The following is a 19164-nucleotide window of genomic DNA, read 5'->3' on the forward strand; positions in this document are numbered from 1 at the left end:
GTTTATAAATGTCATAATAAATAAATATGCACTAAAATCCAACCCCATCCATAACCCCGCCCCCATATGACCAAAGCCCCACCCTCATCCCGCCCTCGCCCCGCCCTCGCAGGGTGAGGGCGGGGCGAGGGGTCACCGCAACATGAGGAACTGTATTACGGGGTCACGGCATTAGAAAGGTTGAGAACCACTGCTTTAAGGGAATGGGACAGATGGGATGCTGCTGTCAGAATCATCCCCTTAAAGGCACAGAGGTTCCCTGGCTAGCTCCAAGTGTTGTGTGATGCATCTGAGAGGAGCTTGCATCTTTCAGAGGGAGATCCCCTCCCTCCTAGAGGCCTGAATCTTCTAAATGTCCAATGATCCCTCTGCTGTCACACCAAAAATATATGCCATGTTTATTCATTAAATATTTTCCATTCATTTTGATGGGGATTTTTTTTGCCGACCGTTTCATCCTGCTGTAGGAATGGTAGTTGCATCATGTCCCCAAGCGGGAGGGAGATAGGGTGTTTACCCCCTCCTTCCATCTCAGTCCAAAGGCCAAAAGGACAGTCTTCAGCTCATTGCTCAGACTCTGAGGCGAAGTCTTACTGTGGATGGGTAACTGGTTAAAAGCTAGGAAGCGGGGAGGGGAGGTCACAATACAGAGATTTCTCTCACTGGTGTAACACAAAAAAAAAAAAAGAGAGAGACACTGGAGAAACCTAACAAGCTACTAATGAAAAAACAAGATGATCTCCATTACATTGAAATTGTCAGCTCAGTGTGCTGTGGAGGTCAGAAAAGCAAACAGAATTATTAGGAAGGGAGTGACAAATAAAACAGAAAATGTCATAATGCCCCAGTATCGCTCCATGGTGAGACTACACCTTGAATACTGTGTACAATTCTGGTCGCCACATCTAAAAAAAGATATAGTTGCATTTTAGAAAGTACAGGGAAGGGCAAACAAAATGATAAAGGGTATGGAATGGCTCCCCTATGAGGAAAGGCTAAAGAGGTTAGGGATGTTCAGCTTGGAGAAGAGACGGCTGAGGTGGGATATGATAGAGGTCTACAGAATCATAAAGGACTTGAACAGGTAAATGTGAATTAGGTATTTACTCTTTCAGATAATACAAGGACTGGAGAGCACACCATGAAGTTAGCAAGTAGTATATTTAAAACACATCAGAGAAAATTATTTTTTACTCAATGTACAGTTAAACTCTGGAATTCATTGCCAGAGGATGTGGTTATGGAAGTTAGTGTAGTTGGTTTTAACAAGTTCCTGAAGGAGAAGCCCATAAACTGCTATTAATCAATAGGGAATAGCCACTGCTTATTGTTGGCATTAGTAACATGAGATCTATTTAATGTTTGGTTACTTATCAGGTACTTGTGACTTAGATTGGCCACTATTGCTGACAGGATGCTGGGCTTGATGGATCCTTGGTCTGACCCAGTATGGTGTATCTTATTTTCTTATCTCCAAAATCACAGTTGCCATAATAATATTAGAATTGTCGAGAGGTTGGAGAAGGAACTGATCCTGCATTGTTCTTTGTGTCATGGCTGCCAAAGGTGTGAAACATCCAATGGAAAGCTCAAATTGGATAGAATGCACAGAGCCTTGGCCCCGAAGGCTAGGCGTAGAGCAATGGTTGTGCAACTTCACAATTTCACTGATAAAGCTAAAGTCATGGAGGCTAACAGGAAAAAAACAGGAGCTGATGTTCCAAGAGAAAGTACATGTCTTCCAAGATTTTGCCATTGATTTGCATAGAATGCCTCAGAGTTTCCTGCACATGAAGAAACAGCTGAGAAAGCACAGCCTGCAACATGTGCTGCACTGTGACGCATGTGGGAAAGGTCACCATGTTCGAGATGGCTAAAGAAGTGGAAACATTCATTCAAGATTTAGGGACCTCAAACAGGAAAGCTTAAATAAAAATAAATTCATGCTGCATTAGTTAAAAGTAATCTCTGAAATGGCTGGACGTTTGCCCTGCTGGGGTCAGGGAACACACCCTCAGGAGCAGAGCAGGACCGCACAGCTGGACTGGGATTTATATTCTGCCTAGCCAGCAGCCTCCCCCACAGGTTTAGCCCTTGGGTTCTAGGGGACTATAGGGTTTGGTTTCTTTGGCAGAACATCATGGTTGAAGGTAAGTCAGGCTGGATGAGGCAGGACCGTCTGGTCGAGGCTGGACAAGGCAGGGCAGGCACTGGCAGGATCTGAATGTTATGGCTGCTGGTTGCCGCGGTCCGCGACTGGGACCGGCTCCTCACCTGAGGCAGCGAAACGCCGCTGACGCTGCCAGGATAATGGCCGCCGGCCGCAGCGGTCCGCAACCGGGGCCAGGTACTGGCAGGCCGCTTTGGTCCTCCTCCAGGGCTCCTGCTGGTGCAGGCAGCCCTCGCTGACGCTTCCTGTGCGGCCGCTACCGCTGCTGAGCCCGTCCGCATGGATCCTGCTCGGCCGGGCTGACTCCTCCCCCTTCAGGCTGCTAGAGCCGCGCATGCGGCTGAAGATTTAATTTAAAGGGGCCACAACAGGAAATTGTCGTGGCTCCTACCTGTCTACTCCTCCCTCGACTTGGGTATTTAAGGCAAGGTCTGCTTCTCAGACCTTGCCTTGGTTTTGAGGCACCTTGCTGGGTTTGTTACTGAGCTCCGTTAGCCTTGTTTTGTTTGACTGCTTCTCCTTCCTGTGGATTGAATCTTGTCTTTTTGACCTTTGGACCGGCTTTTGTGCTTCCCTTGGCTTGATTCTGGAACGGCTTCTGACCCTTCTCCTGGTTTGCTCCTGGACTGGTTTCGGACCACTTTCCTGGCTTACTCCTGGACCGGCTGACGACCCTCCTCTTGGATTCGACCCTTGGACCGGCTGTTGACTATTCTTTGACTCCCACTCTTGGACTGACTACGACCTGCTGGAGGCGCCAGCCATCTGGAATCCACGACCTGCAGGAGGCGCCTGCATCCAGACCTACCTTCAGTCTTCAGGGAGTCTCCTAAGTCCTAGCAGCCGGGTCCCTTTGGGCTCCTCATGGTGGGATCGCAAGCTTCCAGGGTGAAGTCTTCATTCAACGTCTGCATCATCGAGCTTTGCCCTCCGATGGTAGAGACCTAAGAGGGTTCACTCCTTCTTGGGTAGTGCTGACTCTACCTCAGAACAGGGGTCCACCTCCTGACTCATAACACTGAATTCAGGCACAGGCTAGACATTGTAGCAGAGACAGGCTAGAAGCTGAGGACTGGATGAGGCTGGAACTGAGGACTGGATCCTTGGCACGGGCGAGGACTGGATACCTACACAGGTTGGGCAGGATATTGAACAGGGACTGGGGCTGGATATAGACACAGGCTGGGAACTGGATACAGACTTAGGCTGGCCAGGAGAATGAGCATGGACTGGGACAAGGTACAGACTGGGAAAAGTCAAGACAATGGCAAGGCAAGGAATGGATACTAGGAACTGGGCTGGGCAGGGCAGGACAGACCAGACAAGGACCAGGCAAAGACTACAGAGAGTAATGAGGCCTGAAGGCAACAATGCAGAAGGACCATAGGCCACAGGCATAAGGTCCAAAGGCCACTAGGCAAAGAGAGGCACAAGGTGAGAGGAGGCCCGGAGGCCACAAGGCAAGGAAAGCCCTGAGTAGGCGACAGAGCAAGGTACAAGGTAAGAGCAGGCCTGGAGGCCACAAGGCAAGGAACAAGATAAACATGACCAGGTCAGAGAACCAAGAGTAACTCCATGAAGTGGCACTGAGGTATTGACAAGGCAGGGTTAAATGGGGCTGGGGCTTGGGTGTAGTGTAACCAGTGAGGAGGTCCTTGGCACGACTATAGGCAAGGTTCACTGAGGTCTACTGGTAGAGGGAAGACTGCTCAGCAAGCTGAACCATGGCATGGAGAGCCGATGTAACAGGTAAAACCGTGACAATGTTTCCTCATACTATTCACCATAGGAAAAAAATGTAATTCTGTTGTCCCCTCATTAATGGTGACATATATTTCCTTCATTACCACACACATGATGAAGTAACACACAACTTTGTAAAAATGTCACTCAAAACCCTACAGCAAACAAGACATACCAAAACAGTGGGTAAGATTATGGGGCAAGGGTGTGGCCTGCTTGTTACAGCAGTTGCTACCCCTAATTGAGCTGGATGTCACTTGGATGCAGATACGGCGCTGCTCTCTAAATTGGTGGTGGGGTGGAGGGGAATTAGGGCTGGAGGGTACTGGAAGCCAATAGTAACAGGTGGGAGAGAGAAAAAGGGAAATAAAAATGGATAAAGTGCGTAGCTTGCTGGGCAGACTGGATGGGCCGTTCGGTCTTCTTCTGCCGTCATTTCTATGTTTCTATGTTTCTATAAGTATTATCTCCCAACAACTGGTGCTTTCTCTTTAAGGGCTGCAAATACACTGCAGTCAGTTTGGGGCATGTGCAAACAGATCATTGCTTCCTGAGCAAGACTGAGGAAGTTCTCTGCTCTGCCCTGAAAGTAAAAGAAAGTTGTCTGTTTTAATTAAGGTAAAGGAAAAAGTCCATTCATATGTGCATTGATGTGAATTGTATTGTAGTTAGTTATGATTATTTAGGAGCCTTGAAATGGAGTTTCATTATTATTTTGCCTATATAGTGGTAGAAATTTTTAGGATTTAAACATGTGCAAACAGATCATTGCTTCCTAAGCAAAACGGAGGAAGTTATTTATTTATTTATTTATTTCAAATTTTTATATACCGGCATTCGAGACAGCAGTCACATCATGCTGGTTCACATAAAACAGGGGTGCATAGTAAACATAACTATAACAATGGTGCTGAAAAGGCAGTTACATATAACAGGGTGATAAGAACTTGGCTGAGAAGGAAGAGAAAGGACAGGATTAATTCACACAGGTAAACGATAGAAGATATGGTTAATCAAGATATGGTTAATCAAGGTGTAGTTGGAGATTAGTTGACCATGTTGGTGTCTGAGAAAGCTCTCTGCTCTGCCCTGAAACTAAAAGAAAGTTGTCTGTTTTAATTAAGGATCCATGCTGTGAAGAATTAGTAATTTGAATTGCCAGAGACTGAGAGCTCCCTTTGCAACAAGGGTTCAGCCATTAGGACCAAAGAAGTTCTGAAGTCATCTCCCGCCCTTCAGCATTCAAACGGCTTCACAGTAGGACACCAGCTGGGACTTTGTAATAATGCAATGACTGTGTAAAGATTGGAGATAGCTGTTGAATTGTCACCAGTTGAAGTCTTTGAGCATTATTTCATGTCTAAGCAACTACAGTTTGCACCTGTTTGCTGAGTGAGCAGAATTATTAAGTCTGCTAATTATTCAGTAAAGTTTAATGCTGTTATGAGAAGGGGAATAGAACAGCTCCCCTATGAGGAAAGACTAAAGAGGTTAGGACTTTTCAGCTTGGAGAAGAGACGGCTGAGGGGGGGGATATGATAGAGGTGTTTAAAATCAGGAGAGGTCTAGAACAGGTAGATGTGAATCGGTTATTTACTCTTTCAGATAATAGAAAGACTAGGGGGCACTCCATGAAGTTAGCATGGGGCACATTTAAAACTAATCGGAGAAAGTTCTTTTTCACTCAACGCACAATTAAACTCTGGAATTTGTTACCAGAGGATGTGGTTAGTGCAGTTAGTATAGCTGGGTTTAAAAAAGGATTGGATAAGTTCTTGGAGGAGAAGTCCATTACCTGCTATTAATTAAGTTGACTTAGAAAATAGCCACTGCTATTACTAGCAGCAGTAACATGGAATAGACTTTGTTTTTGGGTACTTGCCAGGTTCTTATGGCCTGGATTGGCCACTGTTGGAAACAGGATGCTGGGAGTGATGGACTCTTGGACTGACCCAGTACGGCATGTTCTTATGTTCTTAAGGAATTTAAGGCCATTTTTTGATCGGAAGTCAAATTATAAAACGTTTTTTTTTACTTTGTTGTTCAAAACTTGCCATGTCTTGCACTACTAAATCTAGGGATCTAAAGGGACAGGATGAAGCATCATCTGAGCTGCTGGAAGAATCTTCTCCCAAGTCATCAAAGGTATCAGGTTTAGAATGCAAATCAGAAAAAGGAGCAGGACTCAACGATAAACATGATTCAAAGTGTAATCTTCTTCATCATGATGATATTTCTTTATCTTCAGTTGCCTGGTTGTGGACCTAAATTGGTCCAAAAATTCTTTATGTTCTGCCACTGAGGACTGAAAAGATTCCAAAGTCAAAGTACTCTTAATCTCGGTGGTTACTGAATCAATCTGTGACATAATCTCCTGAAATGCTTTTTTGATATAATCAACAATCAGTCTAATCAGATCAGTGGAACATTTATTCAAAATGGCCACCCATTTTTGAACAAATGATTCATCTTCCTTGAATAATAGTGGTTTTTTGTTCGTGTTGTTTTAAATATTCAATTAATGTTGCAGAATGCAGTTCCGATCTGATTAACCGGTTACTCAAATTCAAATATTCAGTACAAGAGGCACTCTTCATAGGAACCTCCACACCAGTAAATAAAGATGACTCTCGAAGCATATCTTGTAAATGCTCAGCTGAATAACTGAACATTGTGCATTCTTTGTCAACCATTCACTTTACAACAAATTCCACATACTAAAATCTTTTTTGTTTTGGATTGACATGATCTGCTGTGAAACTATCATTATTTCAAGCCCACAAGAGGTTGTCCCTAGCCCTAATGGTTCTGAAGCAAGACTCCCCTGCCCTCACCCCTGTGCCAGAAGAAACCCAGAGAGTCCATGGGTTGCAGGATGGGCCAGCAGCTTCCCAATGTAACCCCTTGTCCTGTTGGGTTTTGGAAGGGGGGGGGGGGTTACATGACTAAGAAAAACATTAATATACATGTACTATAATATTGATATTAATACTGTGCAATTTAAAATATGCCCATAACTTTTCATCCAACCAAGAATCTAATAGCACTTGAGAAGTATCCATGCAGACTGGCTCTGTGGTTTATCATCAGTATAGGGCACTAAGGCTCAGGAGAACCAGTTTGTGTCTCCTGTTTGACACGGCTGGTTTGGTTTTGATGTCTTGCACAGTTGATGCAACGGGGGTGAAAAGGCAAGAGTTCAAAGAAGTATGCAGCATACATGGTTTCTATGGGTCTCTGGACACACTGAAGGGTCCAGCCTTGAAGAAGGCTTTCCTTCCAGCACTATCCATCTGGAAGTTCTTGATTTAGGTTATTTTAATGCTACATCGTAGAACGCTGCAGGTACTTGACGATTCTACACCATTTGGACACGAAGTACTCCATTAAAATTCTCTGTTCTTTAAGGACCAATGATTAGAAACAATGCATGTCTCTTCATGGTTTTTTGGGGGTTTTTTTTAGTGTTTTTTATTATACCGGCATTCATGACAGGTGTCACATCATGCTGGTTTACAATTAACAGGGTGTGAAATATATAGAGAACTAAAATTATTAGTTGTGTTAACTTGTTATAAATCATAAATTCACTGGACATAAAAATATCAAGCTTACCGTGTGGTTTCATGAGTGGCAGTAACTCATTGCACACATCTCTTGTGGCAAAGAAGTTAGTTTTTCATGTCACTTCAGCTTGAACATCAAATGGAGTGGAGTCTGCATCTTTTAGCAGGGAAAAAGCAAGAGAAAATTATTTGTCTATCACCAAAACCACTCAACATGTCCCAGTGTTCACAAGCCAGTCATGGTTTCTGGATATCCCTAATTAATATGCATAAGACAGATTTGCATGCATACTGCCTCACTGGTTTGTATAGTTATTGCATGCATATTCATTTGGGACATCCTGAAAACCCAACTGGTTTGTGGGCATCAAGTAACAGTGATGGCTACCCTTGATTTTAAAGATTACAGTTTGCACATAACACAGTTTAAAGTAAACAGCTATTTTAAGTTGCTCCAGGAATTCAAAGTGAGACATTTGTCTTGAAATTGATTACATCTATTTAAGGGCTGTGTACAATTCTGGAGAAGGTACAGAGAAGGGCTACCAAAATGATAAGGGGAATGGAACAGCTCCCCTATGAGGAAAGACTAAAGAGGTCAGGACTTTTCAGCTTGGAGAAGAGACAGCTGAGGGGGAATATGATAGAGGTGTTTAAAATCATGAGAGATCTAGAACAGGTAGATGTGAATCTGTTTTTTACTCTTTCGGATAATAGAAAGACTAGGGGGCACTCCATGAAGTTAGCATATAGCACATTTAAAACTAATCAGAGAACGTTCTTTTTCATGCAACGCACAATTAAACTCTGGAATTTGTTGCCAGAAGATGTGGTTAGTGCAGTTAGTATAGCTGTGTTTAAAAAAGGATTGGATAAGTTGTTGGAGGAGAAGTCCATTACCTGCTATTAATTAAGTTGACTTAGATAATAACCACCGCTATTACTAGCAACGGTAACATGGAATAGACTTAGTTTTTGGGTACTTGCCAGGTTCTTGTGGCCTGGATTGGCCACTGTTGGAAGCAGGATGCTGGGCTTGATGGACCCTTGGTCTGAACCAGTATGGCATGTTCATATGTTCTTTAAAGGCTGAGGAGTGGTACTGTAATTGTTTTCAGAATTAAAGTCTAATATTTGTACTGGAAAATAGTTTTACAGCACAGCAGTCAGAAATATACTGTATCACCACCCAAATGCATAATCCTGAAAAGTAGTAAAAATGTATTGTCATTAATTGTCAGTTCTTCAGTTTAACTGATCTTCGAAATGCAATATTGAAGTGAAGCAGTCATTCAAAATATGACACACGGCCTAATTCAAACCTACCAGGAATTGTGTATCTCCCAAACTAAAACCCAAACCAGTCAGTCTCTACATGAGATGGACAGCATACAAGCAAAAGGGGAAAGGCGATCAGCAGTGCCTGTGAACCAGAACAACACAGTGTTATGACCTGAGAGGTGGATCCTTAGTCTGAGGTAGAGTTGGCGCTACCTGAGAGAGAGGCCCTCACAGGTCCCTACCGTCGGAAGGCGAGGCAGTACTGAAGCGAGGGCTGGCTGGAGTTTCACCACTGGAAGCCCGCAGTCCACCTGGGAGGAGCTCGTAGGGACCCGGGCCAATTGGACTTAGGTGGACCTCCATAAATGCAAGAACAAAGTCAATATACAGTCCAGGTCGAAAACCTGAGGGAGGTCGGAGGCTGGTCCAGATGTCAGTGCCAGGAGAATGGTCGGAAACCGGTCCAGGAGTCAAAGCCAGAGGAATCGTTGGTAGCCGGTCCAGGAGTCAAAGCCAGAGGAAATCCAAAGAGATATAAAGCAGAACTCAGAACCAGGAGCCAAGAAACCAAGGCAAGGTCTGAGGAGCAGACCTTGTCTTTAAATAGGAAAATGCCATCGGAAGTCCCGATGACATTTAAAGGGGCCACGACAATTTCCTGTCGTGGCCCCTTTAAATGTAGCAGAGAGAGAGTGCGCGCACTCTAGCAGGCCCGGCGGGGGCTGAGCCGACATCAGCGAGGCAGGACGGCCAACGATGCTGCCGAGCTCAGCGGTGGCTGGGAAGGCCGCGAAGAGAGGCGTCAGGGGCGGCTGCCGGCGGCTGCCAGTGCCCCGAGAGCAGCCCAACCGTGCCGGTGAGTGGCAGGCCCCGGTCGCGGACTGCCGCAGCCGGCGGCCATAACACACAGAGTTGGGAATTATGATGAGTATTGGTTGACCATTTTATTGTTGGGGTTATGTAATACAAGATAAGTTTTTTTTCAATATATATAGACTTTGTGGACATTCACGAGATATTTATACAGAAGATGTGATATTTTTCAACACACTAAAAACTGCAAAAAGCTAGACTATAGAATTGGACTAGTGGACATCATTTCAGTGAAGTTTATTGCACACAAAGTAAATGTCCCGTTATGATGATCTATTAATAAAATTAATAAAACGTCTCTTATAGTGCTGGCCTATTAGTTTATATTGGGTGGATTTTTAACTAATGTGATTGTCTTCAATTTTTCCACTTATTGGGTTGTGTATCTGAGTACTGTTTAAAATAATGTAACCATGCTAATACAGGACATGGTCAGAATATCAGGATTCCCTGTGCTAGCTGTTTCAAAGTAAAGTGGCTGGTTAGTATGGCGAGACTTTGATCGGGCCTTTGTGTCCATGATCCCCAGCAAAGATTCGTCCTCTGGGCCAAAGACCCCTCAAATACCCCTCAACAAAAATCAGTCCTCTGGGTCAGGGACCCCTCAAATATCTGTCCCCCAAGCCACATAAGTCACTTGGCATAGCATAACCCCCCCCCCCCCCCCCCCCCTCTCCGGGCTGTCCATTCTCCAAAGTGACATAGCTCATCACGGTTCCGTCACACCACCCCGGATAGATAGAGGCCAAATCACATACCCTTCCATGTTCCCTGAAAGATACAGGCCTGATCATGCCCTCACCCCCAAGTCTGTAACCAAAAGTTATGGTGCCCCTCTTCACAAAACATTTAGATCAGAATGTCCATGCTGCAATTTGGATTTGGCACCTCAGCTGGCCTGACTAGCTCTGTTAGTATTAGTAAGGCCACGGTTGGGCTCACCTCTTTCGGGAGGGACCATAAAGTCTGATTACTTAACGCCCTCACATGGAAATCCCTTGCTAACTAAGGGGCCGATGCAATAAAGGCACATAGAAAGCAGGTGCTGAACAGTCAGCGCCTGCTCTCTTAACGCACGCTTGGTGCCCCAAAGGGGAGGTGCCATGCAATATTTAAATTAGGGGGTCACGCTAGGAAGGAGGCGCTAGCACGACCCGCCCCGCCGTGGCTGCCTGTTTGCCAGTAATGAAAATGGCCACCGAGTTTATCGGTGGCCATTTTTCATTACTGGCAGACTGCCTGTTATGAAAACCGACGCCGAATTTACCGGCGTCGGTCTTTGTAACTCGGTGGTCTGCCGAGTTATTTTTTATTTTTTTTACTTTAAAAAAAGAAATAAGGAAAAACAGTTTTTTCTGCTTTTCTGTTCTTTTTTTCAATGCGCTCAGCTATTAACGCCTGCTCCAGGCAGGCGTTAATAACTGAGCGATAAATGTGCGTCTGAGAGGCACATTTATCTTTTTGCATTGGGAGTGAATGAGTAAAAGGCTCATTCACATGCATTTGCATGTGATGAGCGCTCTCTCATTCACTCCGCGTCGGACGCACATTAAATAAGCACTAATCCCCCTATTGCATTAGGGGGTGGATTAGCGCCTATTTATCCTGTGTCCGACTGCGGATTAACAGTGTGCTTGGCTGAGCATTGCATTGGCTGAGTATTGCATTGGCCCCTAAGGTATTAGCTAATACTCCCCAATACAGGTAAATAATGCTCAATGGAAGTGGGTGTTAGGAAACATCTGCATTAACACATAATAACCTAACACTTTCCAGTACATAGAAATTTCCAAAACCTGGTCGAGTCGGAATGAGCCTTACCTTTGAAAGCAATCCCTGCGTTGTTGATGAGCACATCTATGCCCCCGTACTCCCGCTGCAGGAAATCCCGGAGGCTCCTGATGCTCTGTAGGTCTGTGATGTCCAGATGATGGAAAAATGCATTCAAATCGTCTCCTCGTAGCTTTTCTTTTTACCACTGCTTCCCCCAGCTTGGGGTCCCGGGCTGTCAGGTACAAGTCCCCGGTAAACTGCTTGCACAGGGCCTGCATGATTGCAAATCCAATGCTTTTATTACCCCCCGACACCACCGCTATGCGCCCGCTGGCCATCCTCGTGGGTCAATACCTGATTAACACATATCAACGAGAAGCAGCAATGATGTACCTGAGTAACATAAGGAATGGAATTATCATCATTTATGGGAATATCATTGTACATGGGATTATAAAACATTTCTATAAATGCATGATTTAGTTGGAGGCAAACAGCATATGCTAGGAAGTAAAAATGATCTTAGGACTCAATTACTGTGCTGCCCACCTCCTTGGTTTTTGGTTTTTATTTTTTTTAACACATAATACCCCACCTCAATTAAACATGCAGATCACAGACTCGCGTTCACCAAATTCAGAATAGAGACTATAAACTATAAACAGAAACTGAACCAGAAACTGTAACAAGCCAGACTCTGCATGCAATGCAGCAATGGAGAAACAGAAACATCACCAGTCCTCATAAATCATTCATCAAACAATAAAATCAAGGAATATAAATCAATCATATTGGTAAAAACATACTTGGAAATATTAATTTTATAATGATCTAAGGAATAAAATAGCATTCAATAATTAAGAGCTCATACAAAATTTTAAAAATTTCCCAAACAATAAATTATTTCAAAATGGCAGACACAGACATCCAATAAGTAAAACTAATAAGGATGGAAAATTCACCGCTCTCCACACCAGAAAACTTTTTATTTCTAGTCATCCTGAGTAAGGCATGGATTAGTGAGGCAGCACAAAATTTCTTCACACACACCCCCCCCCAGACAGGTCCCCATTCACACACACACACACACACACCCTCCCCAGACAGGTTCCCATTCACACACACACACCCCCAGACAGGTTCCCATTCACACACACACACCCCCAGGCAGGTTCCTATTCACATACACACAACCCTCCAAGTAAGGTTCCCATTCACATACCCCCCCGCCCCCTCCAGTCAGACCCTCATTCACATACCCCCCCCCCAGGTCAGGCTCCCATTCACACACACTACACTCCCACACCCCAATATTTATTTATTTATTTAAAGTTTTTTTTTATCTACCGACATTCGTAGATACATCATGCCGGTTTACATAGAACAAAATTAACAGAAACAAATTACATAGAACAGGGGAATTTGTAACAGGAATTAAGGCATTAAAGGAAATTTAATAACTAAGTGATAACTGGAAACGAGTTGCATAAAACAAGTGTATTGGTGACAAATATTTAAGGAATTAAAGGTATTTCAATATCTAAATTAAACGCAATGAACTGACCATATGAACACATGGTATTCAGGGACAAGGAGGAAGAGTAAACCAATTGAGGGGTTGTAAAACAAAGGAATATGCATGAACAGCGGGGGGAGGGGGAATTAAAGAAAGGGGGGGGGTTGGGATGGACAGGGCTAGCATAAGGGGAGTGCGATATGAGTTGCGAGTGGGACAGGAGGATTAAGGGTAGGCTTGTAAGATTCTCATTCATACAAAACACACCCCCACACCCCAGTAAGGCTCTCGTTCATTCATTCATTCATTCACACACACACACACACACACACACACACACACACACATACCACCGGGAGCAATTCTGCTGCTCCTCCTCATGTCCCGGCCCTTGCACGCAAGCCTAGCATTTCCTTTATGCTGGTCTCATGCATCATGAGATCAACATAGAAAACATGTTAGCTGCATGTGTTTTGGACAGGGAACGCCGGCACCAAGAAGTAGGAGAACAGGCTCCTTCTTTTTCGGCTGCTGGTAGGATGGGGGTCCACTGGCTGCCTCATGGGCCTCTTCCTCTTCCAGGTCACCGGTGAGATAGAGTCCACCGATGACCTTGCAGGCCTCTCCCTGCTCCTGAAGCCGCCCACCAGGTGTGCTGCCCTGTGCAATTGCACACTTTGCACACCCGGTGGCACCGGGCCTGTTCGCACGGTTTAGTTAGTGCTGCTCATTGTTCCAATAAAAATGTTTCTGGGTGTGTTTTCAATCAGAGATACTCACTGAGCAGTCTGTTTCCCTGGAAGAGTCCTCACAGCAACTGAGCACAACACTTCCTGTGCCTGTAGAAATTAAACAATAAACAAGCACTCCGCCAGCCCCTCCTGAACATTCAATAACATGTGAGCCTGAGAGATCACATCAGATCATAAGACATTTCTAGCTCAGAGGCTTTCACAGGGCAAGGCCTTTAACTAGCTTCTGATTTCATTTTTCTTTACATTGGAACCAAGCCCTGAGCTGTCTGTCTTTTCCTATCTGGGGTGTTGTGACTTGCACATTTTCCAGCCTGTCTAGGCAGTAGCTGAGATTGCACCGAAGGGGGAATCCGTGGGGATTCCATACTCTCTGTTTCAGTCGGTTCTAGGGATGTGCTTTCATTCGTTTTCTTTAGCACAAGCAAATGAAAAAAAAAATGTTCCCCTGCACCCTCCATACTGATTTCCACAGAGAGTACAGAAGAATTCCAGTAGCTGTCTGGGTTCTGGAAGATTGGTCTTTGTTCGTATCTGAAGAAAGGAACTAGGACATCTAGAAAGCAATAACATCTTTGAAGAATTCTGTGCAATAAGAAGTATCATAAACTGAACAAATCCATTCCCTTATGTTAGTTGACATTGGTAACCCAAATTATTGCTTCAACGCCACCATGCTGGCAACCCCCCCACCCCCCCAGAAAAAGTAGATCTGTCCAAAAAAAGCATATAAGTTATGTGTGCAAGGTGCGATCAGGTGCACATGAAAGTGTCTTTTTTTGTTGTTTTTAATCCAACAGTTTCTTCCTGCTCCTTTAGTCTTCCAGCTCTATTGGAACTAAGGCTGGGAGCCTTCATTTGCCACTACCTGGGGATTTTTCTGCGTATTTCATTTCTCTTCCCAACTTATTTTGGTCAATGATGGGCCCTAAATTCAACCACTAGGTGTCACCATTGGGTAATGACTGCCTCACTGCCATTGAGCTAACAGGCTGGACGACATGAAAGCCAGAAACCACAACTGGAGGCAAATAACATTCCAAAGAAAGCGAAAGCATACACTACATTCCCCACAAAATATGAGCACAGCCAAGGCACTTTATATGTTATATGTTTGGTAAGTGCTGCACAGTGGCGGCAGAGGCATGAACACCACCGCCGTCATTCTGTTGCATCGTCCAGCTGGAGAAAGAAGTTGGTGAAAGTAGGCCTACTCAATGCTCGTTCACTGAGAAAGAAATTAGTTTTGATTATGATCCTATTAAGGACTTCCGATTGGATACCCTTTGTATTACTGAAACGAGGGGAGGAAGACTTGATTAGTCTATCCAAGGTATGCTCGCCAAAGTACTTGTTCTTTCAGTAGTCAAGAATGTTGATGTGAGGGGTGGGGAGATGATGTTGAGGCGATCTATCATAATTCTCCAAAACTAAAATTACAAAAAAAATAACTGTAAATATGGATCCTATTGTTATTATTCCATTTTATGGGACTTGATTATTTAAAACTACTCTTGCTTTAACAGCCACTTGTGCAAGAACATTTATCGTATGATGAGCTCAGTGAGTTGATATCTGACCTTAGTATCATGAATATGACGTAGATGGTGGCTGGGAATTTCAATATCCATGCAGAGGAACCAGAGAATGGAATGGCTAAGAATTTTTAGATATTATATCTGATACAGATCTTCATCAATTAGTAAATTCCCTGACTCATATTGCAGGTCACTTGCTAGATTTAGTATTAGCCTTCAACCAGGGACTTCTTAGGCAAAATACGATCTTGTTTCATCAAATATCCTGGACCAACCATTTTTTTAAATAAGCTTCACTCTAGAATTGGATTTAGTTATGACCCACTGCAGAAAGACCTACATTTGGAAACACTGACTGAATGTTGGGGGTCCTTCTCTAATTCCATTCCTATTGGGCCATTAGAACAGATTGACCACTGGAATAAGAATTTGCAAACAACAGCAGATCATGTAGCTTTTGCTCTGACAAATGTTTTGCAGGAGAATGCTTTTAAAGAGGTACCTTAGTATCATCCAGGGCTGCAGCTGTTAAAACAACAGATGTGCCATTATGAGACAAAGTGGTGGAAGGATAAGACCTTATTAAATTATATTGCTTGTCATTTGTGTCACAAGGTGTGAGTCCTCAGGCTATGGTACAGTTAACACAGCCTAGCACTCAAACCAGCTGAGCCTATGCCAACAGAAGGCAGACATGCTCAAGCTGGGTCTAGGTCGGGGCTTCATCTATACCAATCTCTTTCCCTGCAGGTTGAGCCCTTAGGTTCTAGGGCTGGCAGGGCTTAGGTGATGGTCCCACAAACAGTGATCAGTCTGAGTCAATGAGCAGGCCAAGGTCAGGACAGGCAAAAGTCAAGCAGCATCTGTGCCCAAGCACAGGTCAGGGTAGGCGGAGATCAGGCAGTGTCAATATTCAAGCAGGGGTCAGAGCAGGTGGAGATCAAACAGCGTCCACATTCAAGCAGAGGTCAGGACAGGTGAAAATTAGGCAGCGTCCATATCCAAACAAAGGTCAAAATCCAAGAGGCAATCCGAGAGAGGAGGGACAGAGGCAAAGAGGGCAGAAATTAGAGCAAGGAGCAGAATTGGAGCAAGGCAAGGTAAGGACCTAAACTGGAGTCAAGGCAAGGAACTGGGCAGAAGACAAGGCAAGGCAAGGAACTGGTCTAAACTGGACTGAATTGAACTGCAGACAAGGCAAGGAGTTGGGCAGAAGGCAATATGTACTGCAGGCAGCAAGGCATAACAGGAGTACCTGTTGCAAAGTCACGGGCTGGGGACGTGGGCCGGGTTTAAATCCCCAGCCGGCCCTGACGTCATCAGATTGTGACTGTTCTGCTTCCTGCTGTGGGGCCTAGAAATTCAGAGGAATAGCGCGCATGCCTAAAGAGGAATGCGGTGCGGCTGACTTTGGAGGTAGGATGGTGGTGTCCCTGCCTCCGAGGTTCCTTGTGGCAATATAGGGTGAGTAAGGCCGGTTGCGGGACTATCCTGCAACCAGCCAAACATTACAGTTTGCAGATTTGTAAATATAAAGAGACAATTAAGGAGGGTCAAGAAAAGTTATATGTCAGAGCAGCTGCAATTAGCAGACAACAGGTCGAGGAAATTGTCTAAAATAGCAAAAATATTGTCAAATAGTTATGACTTAGTGCTAGAGGACTATCTAAAGGACTTAACTGGGGATGTGCTCAGATTTTTTGAAGAAAAAAATGTTGCTGTAATTCAAAGAGAATTTATATTGAAGAATCCTTAGGAGGAAGTGGTTGCTGTAGCACAAGGGCAGAGATTCTTTGATAGCTTGGAGTCTGAATTGGTTTGCCATAGAATGGAATTTGGTAATTTTCAGTAGCGACTCAAATGGGGGGGTTGGTATGCTGTTGCAAAACATAAATCCTACTACAAGCCATCTTGATCATCTACTATCGAAACTGGTTAAGGAAAAAGAGTTTGGTCTACTACCTTATTGAATTTCCGTTATAAATTTGAGTTTGCAACAGAGTAAATTACCTGATTCATAAAGAGGCAGCATTATGGCCTGTATTAAAAAAAAACCAGTTTAGATTGTAATGTCATTCAGCATTACTACCCCATATCTAATTTACCATGTCTCTTGAAAGTGTTACGTTCGTGGACCTTGGGCTGAAGCAAGATTGGCTCTACATGCAGGAAGAAGCCTTGCAGGTTCTCACCATCAGCAGGCGGACCCAGGTGAAGCAGAGACCGGTCAAGAGCTTCACCTATACTAACCTATGTTTCCCTTGGGTTGAGCTTTTGCGTGCCAGGGCTGGCAGGACTTAGGCGAGGGTCTCTGTTGATGACTGGAGATGTGGTCCAGGGCCAGGCTACAACAGTAGGCCGTCAGCGACCAGGTGTGATGAAGTCTAGGCAAGGGTCAAGGGAAGCAGCAATCAGGCATATCCAGTATCCAGGCCAGGGTCAAAGCAGACGGCAGTCAGACGTATTCAGTGTCCAGGCAAGGGTCAAAGCAGGCAACATTCAGGCGTATCCAGTGTCCAGGCAAGGGTCAAAGCAGGCGGCAGTCAGGCGTATTCAGTGTCCAGGCAAGGGTCAAGGTAGGAGGTGGTCAGGCATATCCAGTGTCCAGACAAGGGTCAAACCACACCGCTGTGTGATATGGGTCTTTTCTGATTATACAATTTTCTACCAAATTTTACAATGTTTAGTAAACTAAGTTTTACTTTTACAAGATTGTGTGTGTGTTCTATGACATAATATACCTCCATTCAGGGCACCTCTCACATGCGGGGACTTTCCCGCTATGGTCCCTTTAAATGAGGAGATGTACGCACGCGAGTACCTAAAGAGAGGTACGTGTGTTGATGCCAGTGGCGTCCTGCAACATGGTGTGCTGGCACCATTTTGCCATGTTCTGGGAGCAGCATGGCCGACTTGGCCCCAGAGGTAAGGACGACAGTACGCGGGGGCAGCCCACAAACCACCAAAAAAACCCAGAAATGTATTGAGAAGACGGTTTATTCACAGATATAGGATTAAGGGGAGTGCATAAGTGTTATCCATGTCAGTCTGGGTTTTGAAAGGGCCATGGAATAGAAACTGTGCTCTTGTCCATGCCTCTTGGAATATATCTACCAGCAGATAAGATAATTGATTTCCTGTTAGATTTGTTTATTTATTTTAAAGTTTTTATATTCTGCTTATATTGGACAAACCATGCTAAGCAGCTTACATCATAAACATAGACATTAATAAACAATAAGACAAGAGTAAAACCTACCAAAACAAACAAACATGAGTACAATTTAAATGACAGTAGGAGTTTGAGCAAAATTAAGAAAATGCCAGGTGAAATAAGTGAGCTTTTAACCTTTTCCAAAAAGTTTATAATTTGAGCTATCACAGAGTTCCTGAGGAAGGGCTGTTACAATCACCGGCCACAGGCTGGCAGTCCCTACCTCCCAACACCAGGCCTTGACCTTGGCCCCTCTTGCCTCGGCCACCGCTATCACGGTCCTGTCATTCCCGGGCCCTTCCAGCATGGCCGAGGACAGTCCTCTGCGGTCTCCTGCCGTCGCTGCTCAGAGCACGCCACCACTGCTTTCTTCCTCAGTCCCTGCTCCTAGGTGCGCATGCATTCCTCCATTGGGGATTTAATGGGGCCGTGGTGGGAAAAGCTCCCACAGCCCCTAGTGATGACATCTGCGGCTCTGCGTATATAAGGCAAACTCTGGCTCTGGAACTTGGTCTAGTAGTGGCGAAATTCCTGCTGGCCTCTGCTTCCCATCCAGCCTTGCCTCCCGACAATGGGAACCTGTGGGGTTCTCCCTCACAGATAGCACCAACATTACCTATCAGCTTCAGCACTCAAACAGTAATCACCTTAAGAAAAGGCAACACTGAAAATATTACACCAGGCCTTAAAACTCCAATACTCCTCCTATTAGGAAAACGGAACAAGCCAAGCTACCAT

The 19164-nt window shown here is 44.7% G+C and overlaps 1 protein-coding gene and 1 pseudogene across 1 annotated transcript in view; both read right to left on the reverse strand.

Moving 5' to 3' along the window:
* The window catches only part of DOP1B (DOP1 leucine zipper like protein B), a 299309-nt gene extending 296834 nt beyond the window's left edge, over nt 1-2475 (reverse strand). The window contains exon 1 of the mRNA XM_029603491.1: nt 2275-2475. The gene's annotated coding sequence lies outside the window, so the exon portion shown is untranslated. The remainder of the gene's footprint in view (nt 1-2274) is intronic.
* A 1585-nt stretch (nt 2476-4060) lies between these two features.
* On the reverse strand, nt 4061-11790 carry LOC115092417 (annotated as a pseudogene).
* Nucleotides 11791-19164: the final 7374 nt, after the last annotated feature.

Source organism: Rhinatrema bivittatum, chromosome 5, assembly GCF_901001135.1.
Source record: "Rhinatrema bivittatum chromosome 5, aRhiBiv1.1, whole genome shotgun sequence".
NCBI lineage: Eukaryota > Metazoa > Chordata > Amphibia > Gymnophiona > Rhinatrematidae > Rhinatrema > Rhinatrema bivittatum.